This window comes from Vulpes lagopus, chromosome 2, assembly GCF_018345385.1.
Source record: "Vulpes lagopus strain Blue_001 chromosome 2, ASM1834538v1, whole genome shotgun sequence".
Classification (NCBI taxonomy): Eukaryota; Metazoa; Chordata; class Mammalia; order Carnivora; family Canidae; genus Vulpes; species Vulpes lagopus.
The window spans coordinates 106,039,773-106,059,687 of record NC_054825.1 but is presented as its reverse complement, the minus strand read 5'-3'; the positions used below and the strand labels follow the sequence as shown (position 1 = coordinate 106,059,687).

At 42.7% G+C, this 19,915-nt stretch overlaps 1 long non-coding RNA gene across 1 annotated transcript; it reads left to right on the top strand.

Moving 5' to 3' along the window:
• The first annotated feature begins 1,699 nt into the window (after positions 1–1,699).
• Positions 1,700–17,062, top strand: LOC121485841. The gene is made up of 3 exons (XR_005986379.1): positions 1,700–3,107; positions 3,800–3,954; positions 15,153–17,062. It is a non-coding gene; the product is annotated as an uncharacterized LOC121485841 (long non-coding RNA).
• The last annotated feature ends 2,853 nt before the right edge of the window (positions 17,063–19,915 follow it).

The window sequence follows — 19,915 nt, the reverse complement described above, 5'->3', positions numbered from 1 at the left end:
CAGGACTCGGGGAAGGACATATGGAGGGGCAGTGAAGATGTGGGCCAAGGTGAAGAATCTGGAACCACAGTGGAAAACAATACAACAACCAGGCAATATCCAAAGCAAATGGGAGTAGCTACTATTGTTTGTTATTGAATGTTCTGATGCTATCATTCAAATGCAAGTTGTCAACTCGTTTTTCTGACTGATGCATGTGAAAGTGGTGTGTGTGTGTGTGTGTGTGTGTGTGTGTGTGTGTGTGTGTCTTTTAGGGTGCCAATCATGCTGGAAGGGGAACTTATCAGAGGTGGTTTGCTAACCGTGGGCTCCTCTTAAGCCAGAGAGACATCTCTCACCCTTCCAGCCTCCCAGGGACTGAGCACCCTTTGTAAATTTGATTCTTTCATACCATTATGTAAATAGCATGAGGGAAATATTAATCCTATAGGTATACTTTGCAACTGGAAGTGAAAGTGTTATTTCTCTCTTAGCCAGGCATGGTCCCAGGCCTGTCATCCTATTCTAGGTAGATGATGACCTTCACAACAAGAAGGGATAAAAGGGCTTAAAAACTGGAGGGGGGAGAGACTTCTCTATTTGCAAAGACGAGGGGAAAAGCTAATGCCATAGCAATATATCCACGGCTAGGGAGGAAAGCATGGCTCTCGTACAAGATGTATGATATTCTGCATAAAGGAGAGAAACCCATAATGTCAAGGAGGCAAACTTAAATCTATTTCCTGGTATGATTGCATTCCGCTTAGGTGTGAATTAATGGTAACTTCTACAGTCGTTACACTTAGTCAATGGAACCTTGCTCAGTTAATCTTCAGCAATAGGTGGGTCACCTTTGCCTTGGTTTTCCTGTGGTCCCAGAGGTGGGGGGGTGGGTGGCTTGAGGGCAGAGGAGAGCTCTAGGAGCAGAGCATTTGCCAGAATGTTTTCTGCAAACGATTTCAGAGCTAGAAACAGATGTTCCAGGTGGCTTGTTAGTCAATGGCATAATGTAAAAAACACTGAAATACATATTCTCCCAAGTCTGCTTAGCTTTACTGCTCAGTTCTCAGCAGCTGCCTGCACCCCTTACAGGGGGAGAGGAAAGCAGCGCTTTCCTGGTGCACATCTTGGGGGCTGTCTTGGGCTTCAGCGACTTCTGGGCCTGGCCTCACAGCCTGTCTTGTCCTGTTCGGTCCCCTTTCTGTGGGGAGCAGCCACGCGAACCTGTGGGAACCGGGCACAGTGCCTTTGGCAGCCCACGTGGAGAAACCCTGAGCAACGTCCCCGGGACTGGAAGGATCAAGTCACTGCCCAGCTGCCTCCCGACTGCTGTTTTCCAAAGGGGAGTGGGTCCCCCTGGATGCCAGCCCTGGAAGTAACAGTGGCTGCTGCCTCCCACTCCAGGATTTACTAGGGGATCTTGTAGGGTGGGAGACTTGGAATCTCACTGGGATGGGTTCACAGGTTTAAAGAACAAAAATCGGGGATCCCTGGGTGGCGCAGCGGTTTGGTGCCTGCCTTTGGCCCAGGGCGCGATCCTGGAGACCCGGGATCGAATCCCACATCAGGCTCCCGGTGCATGGAGCCTGCTTCTCCCTCCGCCTGTGTCTCTGCCTCTCTCTCTCTCTCTGTGACTATCATAAATAAATAAAAAATTAAAAAAAAAAAAAATAAAGAACAAAAATCATGCTGGTGGGGAATTGAGTGGCCACGTGCCCTCCCTGCCCCCTTTCTAATTACAGACGGAGAGCCCGCGGTCTGGGACTTAGAGACAGAATTCACACCAGGGTGATTTCAGACCCCGGCCACCATCCACCTAACCTCGCTGGTTCTTGGAGGACAACCGAGGAGGTGAGATGTTAGACGAGTCTCCCACGATCAGCGAAGGCCAACGGCTGCGCCCGCCCCCCGCCCACCTGCGGTGTCCCCCGGAGCTGCACCTGCCCCCACCCCTGCACCTGCGCAGAGGAGATGCACGCACCAGGCCTTCCCAGGGGCTCAGGAGCTTCCTCCCGCCCAAGGACAAAGCAGGGTGTGGGGGCGGGACAGCCTGGGTTTGTGACCTCGAGGACCCGAACAGCGCGAGGTCAGGAGCAGCCGCTCTGCACACCGGGTTGCGTGGGCTTCCCGGGGGAGCGGAGCGTGTGGCCTTGGACCTTCCACCGGCCGCGCCTCACGCCCTTCCTCCGTCCCCTCTCCTCCCCTGCTGGCCCTTGGGCCCCTGCACAGGAAGCGAGTTTCTAGAATTTACTAACATCTCTCTTTCCAGTGTAGCCTCCGAGTGGTAAGAGTGGTAGTGGAAGACAATTGCCCGAGGAGTGGTGCCAGCTCCAGGCCTGCCTCCGGCCAGGCTTTTCCCGCTCTGCTCTGTGTGAGACGCGCCCCCCACTTTGGGAGGGTGGTGGGTGCCCTTTGTCCAGGATCAGCTCTGTATGGGGCACTGTTCCTCAGCCCTCCAAACTGCTTTTCCTCTTTTTGATTGAGGTGCCAAGCCTTTCTTTTATGCTAGAAACAGGACTTTATGATTGATTCCTGGGTTTTGTTTTAACCATTTTGAAGAAGAGGGATCCTCCCCTGCCCCCAAATTTGACTTGGATGTGGAGAGGGCTGATGCCACACTCACACCAAGAGGGTATATGAGAAGTGGATCCCACAGATATGGAGAGAAGCAAGGAGGGCCTGGCTTGGGGGCTCAGGATGGTTAAGGGGACCACTGGGGTGAGGGTTCCCAAGCCCAGGGAGAGGCTGGGGTGTTGGACTCTCCCATGTGGGTGGAGGAGGGAGCCCTGGGGCTTTCTCAGCTTGCTCAGGTGTGGATGGAGGCGGAGCAGAAGGCTGAGGCTTAAAGGCTGTTGGGGACCATCAAAAAGGGGAGCCATACTTTTTATTATAAGTTTATTTTGGCTTTAAGCACAATTGTTCAAAATACAGAAACATTTTGTCACCTCAGACAAGATTTACCTGTCCTTAACTGATAATGAGTCCAGCGTTTGGAAGTCCACGGGCAACAAAGCCAGCAGCACAGCCTGCCTCACTTCCTCAGAGGCCCCACGTGAACTAAGGCGCCAGCAGATGACATCCCGGCACTCCTGTCATTGTGAAGCCTCAAGTTGTGACTCTCTGGAAATGTAAGAAATAATCAAACAGTCTTTATCAATTATTTCAAAATGATTTCCTTGTTCAAAGTCTCAACGGCCCTATTAGGAAATTCAATTTCATATGAGGATCCATATGGTGCTTATTCCCGGATTTACATGTCCAGTGGTGACCTGGGTGACCTGAGGCCTGGCACATCTGGCCCCATTATCTCTGACCTCATCCCTTACCTCTTCCTCTGCTGTTATTTTCAGCTCCAGCAGCCTGTTTGCTTCTGGAATCTCACTTGCTAACGTGGGGTCTCTTTACTTGCTGGTCCTGTGACCCCAAAGGAATCAGCTGGAGTCACTAACCCCACCCTGCATATTACCCTGTTTCATTTTGTTCAGGGCACCTGTCCCCATGTGACCGTTCTGTGCTAGTTCATTGTTGGTCCTCGCCCCTCTAGGGGGAGCTCGTGAGATGTCAGCCTTGTCTGTGCAGGGCTCTGTCTCCAGCGTCCAGAACAGCGCCCTGCACTCCCAGAGCAGGCGTTTCCTGCATGTTTGGTGAATGGATGTATGATCCGAGACAATGTTTAGAGAAGGGTTTTGCTTTTATAATGGACACCAGTAAATGAAACAAAACTTTATATTTACCGAATTTATTGACATTTTCTTAAGTATGCATACATAAGTGCAATTCATGCTTTTCTTCAACCAATCTCCCTTGTTTCTTAATTCAGAAAAAGCAGTCAAACCTCACTGGGGGGAGGCCCAGAGACATCTCACCACACCTGGTGTCTAGGCAAATACCTGCTCTGACACGAAACAAGAGTGTCTTGGTCTAAGAGAGGCTCATTTCACCCTTTCCAAGGGCCATGCCATGCTGGCAACAAAGGTAAATACTGCTCGGTCAAAAAATGTGACCAAGTGTTAACAGTCAGTACTTGTAGGTGAAGGGTATAAAGGTTCTCAGTGCATCATTCTGTCATTTGACTCTAAGCTTGAACATTTTCAAAATAAAGAGTTGGAAAAAATTAGCCAAAAAATATACTGTATGATTTAAAATTGCCTTTAGAAAAAAATTCTGTTTTAAGACTACAGGCAGGTTTGGAGTAGAGAATTGACTGTGGACTATTTGGTTAATTCATGAATATGATGCATTTCTGGGCCCATGTGTATATTTTATATATTTTTAAGGTGAGTCAGAGGTCTTTGCAACAAACCAGGGCAAAATTTGCATGTCACAGTTGTCTTTTTCCTGCTGTGGAAAACTCAAAGTATAGTTAAAATCCATGAGTGAATGGTACTTGTCTCCAAAGGGACCTCAGCCCTCAGAGTCTCTCAAGGAGGACCTAGCTCTGGGGAGCTTTAGGTGTATATCTAGGTACTCCTCCTGGAGCTGAGTCAGGTGATCCCAGACTCAAGAATCAGGACTCTGTCTCACTTTAGGAAGCTACAGGGTCTCCTGTTCTCCTGTCTGGACAGCTGAAACATAAATTCTAGAATTCTCTCAGGTATGATGAAAAAAAATTAACATTTTTTTGGAGATATTAAATTGCATAAAAATTAAGGAATCCACCAATAGTCGGATGAGATGAAAGAAATTGCTCAGAAAGATGTATCCTCATTTTCTCAAGGACTCTGTTCCAAATATGATAGTTGGCTTTTTGTCTTGGTAGGATACACAAAAGGAGAGGCACAAAAATGGGAAAATTCTCAAAGTTACTTCAACAGTGACAGATCGAGTTGAGATTTAATATTATCCTATGGGCTTTACACATTAAATTGCTTGATGATATATGAAGAGAACTTAATTTTACCCATCATCTCTTAACTGGTAGATGCTTATTTCTTACAAAGCACAGGATATGGCCAGCTGGGTAGAAAGAGTCACTGTTCTGGTTGTCCCTGGAGTGACCAGAACCCATTTATGTTGTGTATTGAAAGGACAGCTTGACCCTCCACTATTTTTGCCTGACTGTCCTGTAGTGTCCTGTAATTTCTCGAAGAGAGAAATTAAACTTGGGTTATGATGTCTCTCTGTGTCACATAGCATCAACATTTCTGTCTTTGGAGGAATGGGACTAGGAATTCTGCTATAATATGGTGGAGTATAAAAGTTTATTTTAAAAATTGATCCTTCTGGGGCTCTGGGTGGCTCAGTCAGTTAAGCATCTGCTTTTTGGCTCAGGTCATGATCCCAGGGTCCTGGGAGTGGGCCTACTTTGGGCTGGCTGCTCAGGGGGGAGTCTGCTCCTCCCTCTCCCTCTGCCCCTTCCACCCCTGCTGGTGCTCTCTCTTTTCTTCTCTCTCTCTCTTAAATAAATAAAATAAAATAAACATAAAAAATGATCCTTCTTTCCAAAATGTAATAATGCCTTGAGATCTCATAAATGGTTGTCCCTCTGTGTTAGAAAATGTTTGCCTCCAGAAAGCCAGTGTTAAAGGGCAGGTGGGTTTGCTAGAACTCCAGAAACCCCTGGACACTTGAACCAAAAAAGTGAGAGTGAGGTCATCATTTCACCAACTGTATTTCTCTGACCCTGGAAGCTACCAGTGAACTTGTCAAAACTCCAGCTCCTTTCAGAGTATCACCCAGCTGCTTGGAATCTTCAAGGGTGACTTATGTTTGCGCAGGAATAACCGTCTGCATCTTCACTGGTCAATGTGGATGCTGTAGGCAAATCCATTGCCTGAGGATCTCTCTTTACAGGACTGGGTGAGTTAATGCTGGACCACCAGCTCCTCCGGAAACCTTCCTATCTAGCAGGTTCCTCATTCTCTCTGGGAAAGAGTCTGGGCTGACTTGCTTCTGGTTTTGCAGACACACTTGGTCAGGTCTGACTCATGGTGAATGTAGCTTAACATAGGTAGGACCTCTGCTCATAAAGGATTAGCAGGAGTTTTACAGACTAGTTTAGAATGTGACTGTAATGTAACTTTGGGTGGTGAGTGTAGAGAAAGTTCTGCAAGATGGGGAGATGTCTAGGGAGGGCAGATCCCTGTGGGATGCCAATAGGGCTGGCTTCATCGACCAGAGACTTGTGTTGTCACATGGGGCCCGGCCCTTAGAGATCCTTGTCCTGTGGTTGCCATCTTGAAATTCTTTTTTTTTTTTTTTGAAGACTTTATTTATTTATTTATGAGAGACACACAGAGACAGGCAGAGACACAACCAGAGGGAGAGACACAACCAGAGGGATTGAGTCCCGCATTGGACTCCCCAATGCGGGACTCGATCCCAGGACCCCAGGATCACAACCTGAGCCAATGGCAGAAGCTCAACCACTGAGGCACTCAGGTGTCCCTCCATCTTGAAATTCTTAATAGTTTTATCTGAGTTTATGTTTTGTAAGTGAAGTCCAGGAGGATGATGCAGCATGGTCAGGAGCCTCCCACTGCCTCCCTGGGACACGTTTGCAGTAGCCTGCACTCTGACTCTTGGAACCTGGATCCTGCCCAGGGCTCTCTCCCCATCCTTGCTTCAAACCCATGTTACTCTCTATCCTGGAGCATTGGTTGGGGAGGTCCAGGTTCTGCTGCTGCCCTCCACAGCTTCAGCCTCTCAGATTGGGCAAGGCAATGGCTGTCCTTCCCTGGGCTGGCCATGCTCAACTTGAGTGGGGTCCTTGCTACTTGGTCCAGGGACCCAGTTCATTCTTGCATAAAGGTTGCAGTCCTTTGGAGTCACCCATTCCCTGGGATTGGGGCCAGGAGCCCAAGGGAAGGGGGAGGCCCACTTACCCTCTCCACTGGTATTCTGATTTTCATCTGGCATTGGGTTCTGCAAATTCTGTAGCTGGCCTTGCATGCTGGGAACCTAGGGCAGTTAAGCAGAGAGGAGAGGAAGTAGGGCAGCAGATCAATTCTTCTTATGTATTAATTCCATCACTAGTTGGTCCTGATCTCAGGTAATGAAACTTACCTTTAAGAAACTTTATCGACACTGTTCAGATTTCTTGACTTTATTCACATCATTTTGTCTGTCTTGGAATGTCTTCTACTGGACTTTCTGATTTTCCAACTTCTCTCTTTTTTTAGGGCTCATATCAAGACTCATCTGTCTCATAAGACTTTTGACCCCTCTAGGCAAAATTGCTGACATTCTGCTCTGAACTCAAGCCTGTATCTTTCCCAGCTCTATTTGCAAATTAAACAGATTTCTTAATGCACCTCCAGTATTCAATGTTTGGCATTGTTGCTAACATTTTCATGTGCTTATGTTTTGTTTACATTACTCCATTCTTGGCTCAGTCGCCTAAGTAAAGTAGATGCATGCAAAAATGTTTGTTGATTGAATGACACGTTGGGCGTGTTGTAGCCATTTTTGGAAAATAAGGGCATTAAGGCCATTATTCCTTTGGAAATAACTGATTGGTTGCAATCAGACTTTCAACTTGCATGATTTTGGGAAGAAGTAATGATAAACTAAAAATTGACAACTGAATATTTCAGCCAGAAGATATGGTTTCTACAAAAGTGGGTTCATTTGATTTGAACCCTGTTTTTAGTAATCATGAGGTCATTATAGCTCTGAATGATTAAACATAATTCTCACTGTGATATGAGCATATGTATCCTTCCAGACTCACAAATTGTTTTGTGCCCCCAATCATGAGGGTGGGTGAGATTCTGGGAACTCTGGCAATCCTTCTTCAGTCATTGCTTGGCACCTGAAAGCCCACCCAGCCTGGTGCCAATTTATTTGGGCAGTACTTCACCTTCCTCTCTCCTGGACTTTCCTCCTGACTTTGGTGACTGAGTCTTTGGAGTCATGGCAGCTCCCACTGCAGAATCCACCACATGAGGGCCCCCCAGTGTGTGAAGCCACTAGAACCCAAAGAGTTGAATTTCATCAAAAGATGCTCCTTTTTGGTCTTCCAATGACAAAGGTAAACACATAGGCCATTAGCTTCATTTTCTGAGGATTTTTGAGATCATGCTTTAAAAATCATGAATGAACTTAACATCTCTATTTTATGTGGGGGTGTGTGTCTCACATGTGGAAATCTTGTTTTTCTTGTTTGAGTGGAAGAGAGCTGAGGAGATGCTTTCCTCCTGGGAGCTCCTGAGGAGCTTAAAAACAGGCTCTGGGTTTTATGAAAAGGTCTCTATTCTTTCTTAAAATATTCACAGGATCTCAAGCCAGAAAACAAAACAAGATTGCTCCATTAGTCACCCAACAATGAAAGGAGAAAAACACCCACTTCTCCAATGCTTCCTTTCAAAGTAACCTCAAAGACCCTGATGGTTTCATGGAATTAATTAGAAACAATAGTAATGACACAGTGGGATGGGTAATTTTGTCTCTAGATGACATTTTAAATGCCCTGAGGATCCTTTACTCCCGCAGCCCCACCTTACTACCCTGCTTGATGCAGACCCTCGAAGGTGGCTCAGTGGTCCCTTCCCCCATGTTGCTACTGTCAACCTGGGCCTTCCCAGATGTAATTTTCAGGCTCCAAGCACTCCAGGGACATTTAAAAATAGCTAGTCACTTGGTGCCTGGGTGGCACAGTTGGTTAAGCGTCTGGCTTTTGGTTTCGGCTCAGGTAATGATCTCAGGGTCCTGGGATTGAGCCCCGAGTTGGTCTCCATGCTTGGCAGGGAGCCTGCTTAAAGTTTCTCTCTCTCCCTCTGCCTGCCTCTCTAAAATAAATAATACTTAAAAAAAAAAAAAAAAGCTGGATGCCTGGGTGGCTCAGTGGTTGAACATCTGCCTTAGGCTCAGGGCATGATCCTGCAGTCCTGGGATTGAGTCTGGCATTGGGCTCCCCACAGGGAACCTACTTCTCCCTCTGCCTCTGCCTCTGTCTCTCATGAATAAATAAATAAAATCTTTAAAGAACACAAAAAGCTACTTACATATTTGACCATAAGGGAAATCTCAACAAAACCAAAGTTTTGGCATCATCAATAATAAAAAAACTGACCAAAATATAACAAAGTTTGAGAGTAACAACTCAAAAGATATCCAAAATGTGTGGTATAAGTATTTAAAAAATTAAACAAATACTTCTAAATGATTCATAGGTCAAAGAAAATATCATAATGGAGTATTTAAATATTTTGAACTGAATAACAGTAAAACCACTACCAAAAATTGCGGAATGTAGCTGAAGCAATCTGTATACAGGGAAATTTTTGGCTTTAAATGTACACATAACAAAAGTTTCATAGATCAATGAGCTGAGTTTCAACTTAAGAAGGAAAGGAACAATAGAGTAAATCCCAAAAAAGATAAAGACAATTAATAAAGGTAAGACTAGGAATAATAAAATAGCATTTTAAAAACCCACAGGGGAGTAGAATGAAACTAAGCTTTCTCCTCTGAAGAAAGGAAGTGCTAAAATCAACTTGAAAGTGAAGTTGTGAAGGTCACATGTCATACTTTGTACAAAAGCACTTTGTAAATGACAGAGAACTATTCATATGAACTTCTGTCCTTCTTTCATTTTTCCAGCACATACTTACTACCTATCTGCTCAGTGCCAGACAGCTTGCCTGGGTATGGGGGGTATGCCTACTGGGAGCTTACTCTCCATAGCCCTAGTGGAAATCATAATATCTACCCAATATGACCCAAATCAATGTGAGTGGCAAAGGAGACATGTACCATGTACCATAGAGACTATGAGGGAGAGTATAGGTTACATGTTGGGGTGGAAGTTTTCTCTTCTTCCCTTCCAGGTTCTTCAACTGGTCTAGTGATTAAATTTATGCAAGACAGATTAACAGATTAAGGAGAAGAACAAAAGTTTAGTAACATGTGTATATAGGGACCAAGGTCAGGTTGCCCCAAAATATGCCCCTCTTGGCACATTGATTATTTAATTTTTTTTGATTATTTTAAATAAAGTTACTTAAGAAACAGCTAGTTGCACTCAGACCCTCCTCTGTCCCCCTGAAAGCAAGAAACAAATTTCTCATATGAAAAATACCCTCCCTATACTAAGAAGGGAAAAGATATCCCAAGAGAGCTGTAGAGATAAATCTCATTTCTTTTTAATCTATTACTTTAGCCTAAATCTGCTTAGAATTCCCTACTAATTAAAGCTCCCAAATACCTCTTTTCTTTATTCTGTTAATTATTCACAAATTTATTGTTTCTGTTCAAAATGTATAAAAACTACCTGCCTTGGTCATTTCTTTAGATCTCAATTTCATTGGGCCTTCATGTGCATGTAATAAAACTTTGTTTTTTTCCCCTCTTGTTAGCACATCTCATGTAAAATTTAATTTTTAGGTCAGTTGGAAGACTTTGAAGAGTAGAGGAAGAGAAAAACTCTGCAAAATGGCCAAAGCCATCACTTTAAATATTACCTTCAGCGAAAGACAAAAGATGTGTGTGTGTGTGTGTGTGTGTGTGTGTGTATTGGGGGTGGGGTAGGAGTTGTTAGGGGAGGTGACTAGGTGCCCAGGAAAAGCACAGTAAACAAAGGTAAGGTTGTTATGCAGATTTAAGTTGCTGTCTTCTCCATGGATAAGAGTTTCTAGGGGCTTAGAGTCATCTCCCTGTTCCTGGTACAGGAGGGAGATTCCCCTTAGACACATAAATGTCCCTTATAAAAGGGTAATTTTGACTTGGTTTTCACAGCTTCTCTTGTGTTTACAATTTCTTAAAAACAATCAGCTTAAAATAATCCTTATGCCAAAGATACCTATCTGGGGGTAGCATATTTTGATCCCCTACACTTACTCAAAGATGTTAGGCAGGCGCTGCCAGCAAATGAGGTTGAAGCAGAGGTCAGGAGGTGGGATGGAGGGAGAACTGTGCCAGGTGCAGAGAAGAGAATGTGGGACAGAAAGGACCAGTGTGGCTGGAGCCCAGTGGACTGGGTAGGGGGACGGGGGCCACAGGTAGGAAGGAGCCACGTGGGTGCTGATAGGCCATGTTTAGAGTTTTGCTTTGTAAGAGCAATGGGAAAGAGCAGCAGTATTTTAATTAGGGGCACGGAATGGGTGGGAAGAAGGCAGAATGAACATAGGAGGACTATTTGGAAGGCCTACCTGAGGTCTAGGTGAGACGTGAGCTGATGGCTGCTGGGATGAAGATGGCAGGGGGAAGAGATGGGGAGAAGAGGTGTGTTGGAGTGATTTTGATAAAATCTAGAGATGAGGGATATAGGTCCAGACACCTACTGGCCCCCATTGAAAGGGATGATCTGAGGGCTGCCTCCCTGGCATACAGTCTTTGCATGTACATCTACCAGCTTATCTCCCAGACAGGGGCCCTGAAATGCTGTCCTTATGCACCTGGGGTCAGAAGACAACAAGGCTGTTCACCTGCTGGCTGTGACATAAGTCTACGCCTTTTGTCTACCTTCTCTGATGAGGATAGTCCTGTTGCATTTTCTTGGAAAAGTTGGCTGCTTGAACTACTGCTCTGGTGATCTAATTTTCTTCCTTTTTATAGTGATGTAATATAGCCAAAGGCCCACTGTACATTATTAAACTTTTAATAAGTCCCAAATATAATAATCTACTTGTTGAAAAAATTTATTATTTAGGATTTTCATTACACTAATTTTATAAATTCAAGATTTACCTTGAGGTTGACAACAATGATGAAACTTATAAAACATATGTGCTCTGTTAAAGTCCAAATCTGAGTAATTATATGCTGATTTTGGAGGTCTGGGTAATTAATACAGTTTGGGGCAGTGAATCTTAGCAATTACCTTCATGAATAGGGCTTTTTGGGAGGATGTACTAGATGCTCACAAACCTTGAACTTGGGTGCAGTTAGACTACATTTCTCCCGGGTGCACAGTCAGACTAAATTCCAAATCTCTCTTGCAGTTAGGTAAGGCCACATGACTGAGTTATAGCAATGGAATGTGGATGGAATTAATGTGGATAATTACCAGGACTGGTCCAGAAAACCTTCCCATGCAGGAGCCTGATCTTTCCTCCTTCCTGCTGACTGGATGTTGCGTCCTCAAAAGCCCTGGGGAACCAGCTGTCGAAGATGACAGAGACTTTCAGCTCAGACCCTAAACATCTACTTGAACCAGACCTCACTTCCAGCTGGATTTCATATACATGAGGAATAAGCTTCTGTAATACATAAATATTTTTTAGATTTTTAAAATTTATTCATGAGGGAGACAGAGAGAGAGACAGAGACAGAGACACAGCAGAGGGAGAAGCAGGCTCCATGCAGGGAGCCTGATGTGGGACTTGATCCTGGGACTCCAGGATCATACCCCAGGCCGAAGGCAGACACTAAACCACTGACCCACCCAGGGATCCCCAGCTTCTATAATATTAAGGCACTGAAAGTTGGGAGTTCGTTTTCTAGCAGGTAGCTGCAGTACTCTGCTGTGCACTGAACTGTGGTTCCCCCATTCATCTATGAAGCCCTAACACCTGTGGAATGGCATTTGGAGATGAGGCCCTTTGGCAGTAATTAGGATTAGGTTTGAGGTCATAAGGTTGGGGCTCTCATGATGGCATTAGCAGTTTATAAGAAAAGGAGAGAAAGATTTCTCTGTCTGCCACGTGAGCACACAGTGAGAAGGCAACTGTCTGCAAGATAGCAAGACAGCTTTCACCGGGGCTGAATTGGCTGGCACCTTGATTTTTGCTTCCCAGCCTCTAGAACTTTGGGAAATAAATGTTTGTTCTTTTTTATTTTATTTTATTCTTAATTATTTATTCATGAGAGGGAGAGAGAGAGAGAGAGAGAGAGAGAGAGAGAGAGAGAGAGAGAGAGAGAGATGGCGCTAAACTGCTGAGCCACCTGGGCTGTCCTAAATGTTTGTTCTTTAAGCTTCCCAGTCTGTTATTTTGTTAAAGCAGCCCAAGCAACACATCAATCTGACCAGCTGAGTACAATTGAACCAGGTAGTCACATTCTGAGAATTCCTTTTAAAGATTTTTTTATTAATTTAAATTCAATTTAGTTAACATATATTGTATTATTAGTGTCAAGGGTAGAATTTAGTGATTCATCAGTTGCGTATAACACCCAGTGCTCATTACATCATATGCCCTCCTTACTTCCCATCATCCAGTTACCCATCCCCCCACTTATCTCCCCTCCAGAAGTCCTCAGTTTGTTCCCTAGAGTTGAGTCTCTTGTGATTTGTTTTCTTCTCTGTTTTTATTTTATTTTTCTCTTCCTTCCCTTATGGTCATCTGTTTTGTTTCTTAAATTCCACATAGAAGTGAAATCATATGGTATTTGTCTTTCTCTGACTGACTTGTTTTGCTTAGCATAATACTCTCTAGTTCTATCCATCGTTGCAAATGCAAGATTTCATTCTTTTTGATGAATGAAAAATATCCCACTATATATATGTATATATATGTATATATATATATGTATATCACATCTACATCATCCATTCATCTGTCAATGGACATCTGGACTCCTTCCATAGTTTAGCTATTGTGGACATTGCTGCTATCACTATTTTTGTATACTTTGGATAAATACCTTCTAGTGCAATTGCTGGGTTGTAGGGTAGTTCTATTTTTAACTTTTTGAGAAAACTTCATACTGTTTTCCAGAGTGGCTGCAACAGTTTGCATTCCCACTGACAGTGTAAAAGGGTTTCTCTTTCTCCACATCCTTGCCATCATCTGTTGTTTCCTGAGTTGTTAATTTTAGCCATTCTGACAGGTGTGAGGTGATACTTCATTGCAGTTTTGATCTGCATTTCCCTGATGATGAGTGATGTTGAGCATCTTTTCATGTGTCTGTTGGCCATCTGGATTTCTTCTCTGGAGAAATGTCTATTCATGTCTTCTGCCCATCTCGTGACTGGATTTTTTTGGTTTTTGGGTGTTGAGTTTGATAAGATCTTTATAGATTTTGGATACTAGACCTTTATCTGATATGTCATCTGCAAATATTTTCTCCCATTCTGTAGGTTGCCTTTTAATTTTGTTGATTGTTTCCTTTGCTGTGCAAAAGCTTTATCCTGATGAAGTCCTAATAATTCATTTCTGCTTGCCTTTGGAGACAGGTCTAGCAAGAAGTTGCTGTGGCTGAGGTCAAAGAGGTTGCTGCCTATGTTGTCCTCTAGGACTTTGATGGATTCCTGTCTCATGTTTAGGTCTCTCATCCATTTTGAGTTTATTTTTGTGTATGATGTAAGAAAGCGGTGCAGTTTCATTCTTCTATACGTGGCTGTACAATTTGTCCAACACCATTTGTTGAAGAGATTGTCTTTTTTTCCATTGGATATTCTTTCCTACTTTGTCAAAACTTGGTTGACCATAGAGTTGACAGCCCATTTCTGGATTCTCTCTTCTGTTCCATTGATCTAGGTGTCTGTTTTTGTGCCAGTACCATACTGTCTTGATAATTACAGCTTTGTAATATAGCTTGAAGTCTGAAATTATGATGCCTCCAGCTTTGGTTTTCTTTTCCAACATTACCTTGGCTATTTGGAGTCTTTTCTGATTTCATACAAATTTTAGGATTATTTGTTCTAGCTTTTCAAAAAAAATGCTGGTGGTATTTTCACAGGTATTGCACTGAATGTATAGATTACTTTGAGTAGCATAGACATTTTAACAATATTTGTTCTTCAGATGCATGAACATGGAATATTTTTCTATTTCTTTATGTCTTCCTCAGTTTCTTTCATAAGGTTCTATAGTTTTCAGAACACAGATATTTTATTTTTTTTTTGTTAAGTATATTTGTAGGTATCTTATGGTTTTTGGTGCAATTGTAAATGGGATTGATTCCTTGATTTCTCTTTCTTCTGCTTCATGTTAGTATATAGAAATGCAGCAGAATTCTGTGCCTTGATTTTTATATCCTGCAACTTTGCTGAATTCCTGTATCAGTTCGAGCAATTTTTTGTGGAGTCTTGTGGATTTTCTACATAGAGTATCATGCCATTGGCAAAGAGAGAAAGTTTGATTTCTTCTTTGCCAGTTTGTATGACTTTTATTTCTTTTTGTTGTCTGATTGCTGAGGCTAGGACTTCTAGTACTATGTTGAACAACAGTGGTTAGAGTGGACATCCCTGTTGTGTTTCTGAGGATGATATTAGCTGTGTGTTAAAGACCTTTGTTTTTCAAGCATTTGTTTCAGTGTATCTGACCATTCTCACTTCCCTGTTCTTCCAGGTTTCATTGGCTCCATTTTCTCAACTGTTCCCAGAAAAACACTATCAACTGTAGAGAGAGAACAGTTTGTACTACTGGAATGCTTGGGGGCTTCCTGATGCTGCTTGGACTTGCATTTGAAGTCATTATTTGTCTGACCGTTCATGCTGGGACTCTGGGAAGACCCCCATGAACAGAGAGCTCCCGACCTTCTGTTGCCATTGTAGTCTCCCTGCCCTTCTTCTGAGGCAAATGACTATTAGTGGGGAATAGTCACTAGTGTGCCTGAGTTACCTGGCCCTAAGGAGGCCAAGGGGCAACTGAATGAGTGGGTTGAGTCTTTCCTGCCTTTGACCCTGGACATGGAGGCTTTGGCCTCAGCAGAGACTGAGCACCTTTGTTTTTGTGACCTGGACCACACAGGTGAGAGTACAGCTGCCATCAGGGCACATGAAACCAGGAGCCAACAATGAAAAATAATATTTCCTCTCAGGGACTTGCTTTAGAGAGAGGAAGACACAGCAAAACAAACACCTGTTGCAAGGCAACTTGAATTTTTAAAAAATTTGCATATTGAAGGAGATTTAAATATAGCACAAAAAGACTTTCTGAAGCTAAAAATCATAAATTCCTAACCAAATACAATTCAAGAGATTAACTAAGGGAGAGGAAGATCACCAGGCGATCTGAATTAGCATCCTAGGAAAATTGAAGGCAAGAAATATCTTGACATAGAGCAAAGATAAGAAGAGATAGAACACAAGTGGGAAAGGATAAGAAGCTTGGAAGATAGATCCTAAAACTGTGGACTGTGAGTAGTGGGAGCAGAAAGAGGGAAAGGAGCAACAGAGGAGGGACAACTATTATACTAATGATAACAGAAGACTTCTCTGAACTGAAGCAAACTTGGGCCTGTTTCTTTCTTTTTAAAAATTTTAATAGATTTTATTTTTTGGAATAGTTTTAGGTTTACAGCAAAATTGAACAGATGGCACAGAGAGTTCCCAGAGACTCACTCCCTACCACCCCAGAACTTCCCTGACCATCAACATGCCCCATTAAGTGTTCGAACCTACACTGATCTTATCATCAACCAAAGTCCATAGTTCACATTGGGCTTCACTTGTGCTGTGCATTCCGTGAGTTTGGACAAATGCACAATGACTCATATCCATCATTACAGTATCATATAGAGTAGCTTCATTGCCCTACAAATCCCCTGTATTCCATCTTTTCATCCTCTACCAACTCCTGGTACTTTTTACTGCCTCGATAGTTTTGCCTTCTCCAAAATATCATATAGTTGGAATTATATAGTCTGTAGCTTTTTCAGATTGTTTTTTTTTTTCACTTAGTAACATGCATTTAAGGTTCTTCTATGTTTTTTCATGGCTCAGTGTCTCCTGTCTTTTAATTCCTGAATAATATTCCGTTGCCTGGACATATCATGTTTGTATATCTCTTCACCTACCTGAGCAACATCTTAGTTGTTTCCAAGTTTTGACAATTATGAACAAACTTACATAGATATCCGAATGTGGGTTTTTTAAATGAGGAGATAAGTTTTCAGTTCACTTGGGTAGATATTAAGGAGTGCAATTGCTAGATTGTATGTATGATAAGAGTATGCTTAGTTTTGGAAGAAATTGCCAAAGGGTCTTCCAAAGTGGTTGCACTGTGTTGCATGCTCACCAGCAGTGAATGAGAGTTTCTGTTGCTCCATATCCTCGTCAGCATTTATTGTTGTCAGTGTTCCAGATTTTGACCATTCTAGTAGGTGTGTAGTGGTATCTCATCATTGTTTTAAGTTGTATCTCTCTAATGACATGCAATGTGGAGCATTTTTTCATATGCATGTTTGCCACTTTTTTTTTAAAAAAGATTTATTTACTTATTCATGAGAGACACAGAGAGAGAGAGAGAGAGAAAGGCAGAGATATAGGCAGAGGGAGAAGCAGGTTCCCTGCAGGGAGCCTGAAACAGGACTCGATCCCAGGACCCTGGGATCCCACCCTGAGCCAAAGGCAGACACTCAGCCTCTGAGCCACCCAGGTGTCCCAGCTTGTTTGCCATTTGTATAATCTTCTTTGGTGAAATATCTTTTCAGATCTTTGGCCTATTTTATTTATTTATTTTTCACTTGGCCTATTTTAAAATTGAGTTGTTTGTTTTCTTAGTGGTGAGTTTGAAATTTCTTTGTATATTTTTGATAACAGTCTTTTATCAGATATGTCTTTTGCAAATGTTTTCTCCCAGTCTGTGGCTTGTCTTCTCATTTTCTTGAAAGTCTGCCTTTTTAAAAGAGTTAGCCAGGTTTGAGGCCAATTTGTTGAGAAGAAGCACATGTCCAGGCATTTTCTAGTAACAATACAGAATTCTAAGAATAGAAGGAAAAATATTTTTCTAAGTGCCTCTAGGCAGAAAGAATTAGGAAAGAGTCAGCTCTGCTGTGGACTTCACATGTGACACAGCTGATCATCCATCCTCCTTGATATTCCTATCATGGTTCCTGCATGTCTGCCTGTTTAGTGTCCTTCCTTTATCATGGATCTTTTCCCTTAACAAATCTTTGTATACTCTGGATATAAATATGTACATCCAGACCTGACAGTTGTACTTCTAGGAACTGAGTCTATAGAAATAAAAACACTGGGAAGTAATAACACATGTGTAAGGATGTCAATAGTGACAAAAAAAAAAAAAAAAGGAAACAAAAAGAATACTTACTATCAGGGAAGTAGTCAAAAAGTTTATGGGTTAGATTGAAGTATTATACAAGCATGAAAGAGAGTGAAGGGAAATGTACCAGTGGACCTGATAGTAATGAGTGAGAAAATGATGAATTAGAAATATCTTCACAGTATATGTACATAGTACATGTTTATAAGTGTTAAGTGTATGTAATTCAAGAATGTAAGCTCAACTAGCACAGGAACTTTATTGTTTGCCACATAGTCTATAATGCTTAGGAGATCAGTATAAATTTGGAGAAAAAAATTAGAAAAGCAGATATTAGATTGAGAGATTACCAATATGTGTGGTTATTGGCTAAAAGGGGTCCAAGAAAAAAATGATTTATATATTACCATATTTATATATTTATGTTACAGTCTATAGATGTATGTTGGAGGAAAATTTTTTAAATTAAATTAAATCTCTACTGTTTGCTTTGTACTTGTTAGTTCAGATGATTGGAGTACTATTATTACTTCAGAATATAAATAAAATCTGTTCACCAGTAAAATACTTTTTACTGTCTTTACTGTTGATTTTTATCCTTCAATATCATTTTATAAGTGGGTAATCTAGTGAGTAAATGTGTTTTCTGAGTTCTGTGAGCCACTCTAGCAAATTAATTGAACCAAATTGGGGTTCATGGGAATTTATAGCTAGTTGTTCAGAAGCACACGCAACAAGCTGGGCTTGTGACTGGTGTCTCAAGTGGAGGGCAGCCTGGTAGGACTGGACACTTTACTTGTGGAATCTGATGCTGTCTCCAGGTACATAGTGGTAGATAGTGTCAAATTTGAGTTGAATGGTGGGACACCTAATTCGTGTCTTGGAGCATTGCTTAGTGGTAAAGGGAGAACTGCACCCCACATGTTGGAAGAGCCCTTAAAACTGTGGGTTCAGAGCCCTTAATTTCCTCATGCCATCTCATTTCCCTATCCTTAAAACTGACCTGCCTCTACTAACTATGGAAAGTCCCATGGAGCTTAAGCAGGAGACAGGGGACTTTTATTAACAGGAATGTGGGATGACTCCTTGCTCTCTCCTGCCAAACAGGACATCTAATTCCAGGGGAGCTTCTTACTCAAGGGAAATTATCTCAGAATAGCATGAGTGTGCTGGAGAGGTTCAGCCCTTTGTTTTTAATGAGAGAGTTATTAGGATAGGAAAAATGGGTAACAGTTAAAGCAGAAATTCTTTTTTTAATTTATTCATGATAGACAGAGAGAGAGAGAGAGAGGCAGAGGGAGAAGCAGGCTCCATGCGGGGAGCCCGATGTGGGACTCAATCCCAGGACTCCAGGATTACACCCTGGGCCAAAGGCAGACACTAAACCACTGAGCCACCCAGGGATCCCCTAAATCAGAAATTCTTAAAGCATTTGAAACCCTCTTGCTTTGAGCTTCAATCCAGTTGCAATCTATGACAGCTGAGAGTCATCGCTCTAAAGGTCTGAATCTCATTGGCGGTTGGTCTATTTGTTTTCAAAGCCTACATCTTGACTGATCATGTAAGTCACTGGGTATAATCCTTTAGGGTATTCTCTAGTGAAGTGTATTTGTTGGAATGTTGTTTCACGTATAGACAGCAGAAAACCTGAACAAAATGGCTTAAACATTAAGATTTATCCCCTTTAATAACAAAATGCCATGGGGGAGCTGTTTGTGTTTCCTACTTAAATCCCACTCTTGCAAGCATGGCTTGGTGTCCTCCCACCTTGCCCATCCTAAGGATCTCATGTGTGCTGCTATCACCTGTCTGCTTCAAAATCATGTTTCCTTCTCCTGAGCTCCTTCTCGGAGCACATACAAAAGCCCTGAAACCTCCCTCATCCTAGAAACACAATTTCTCTCTCTCTCTTTTTTAAAGATTTTATTTGTTTATTCATGAGGGAGACAGACAGAGAGACAGAGAGACAGAGATGCAGGCAGAGGGCAAAGTAGGCTCCCCGTGGGGAGCCCAGTGTAGGACTTGATCCCAGGATCCAGTGTAGGACTTGATCCCAGGATCCCAGGACCCCGGGATCACACCCTGAGCCAAAGGCAGACACTCAA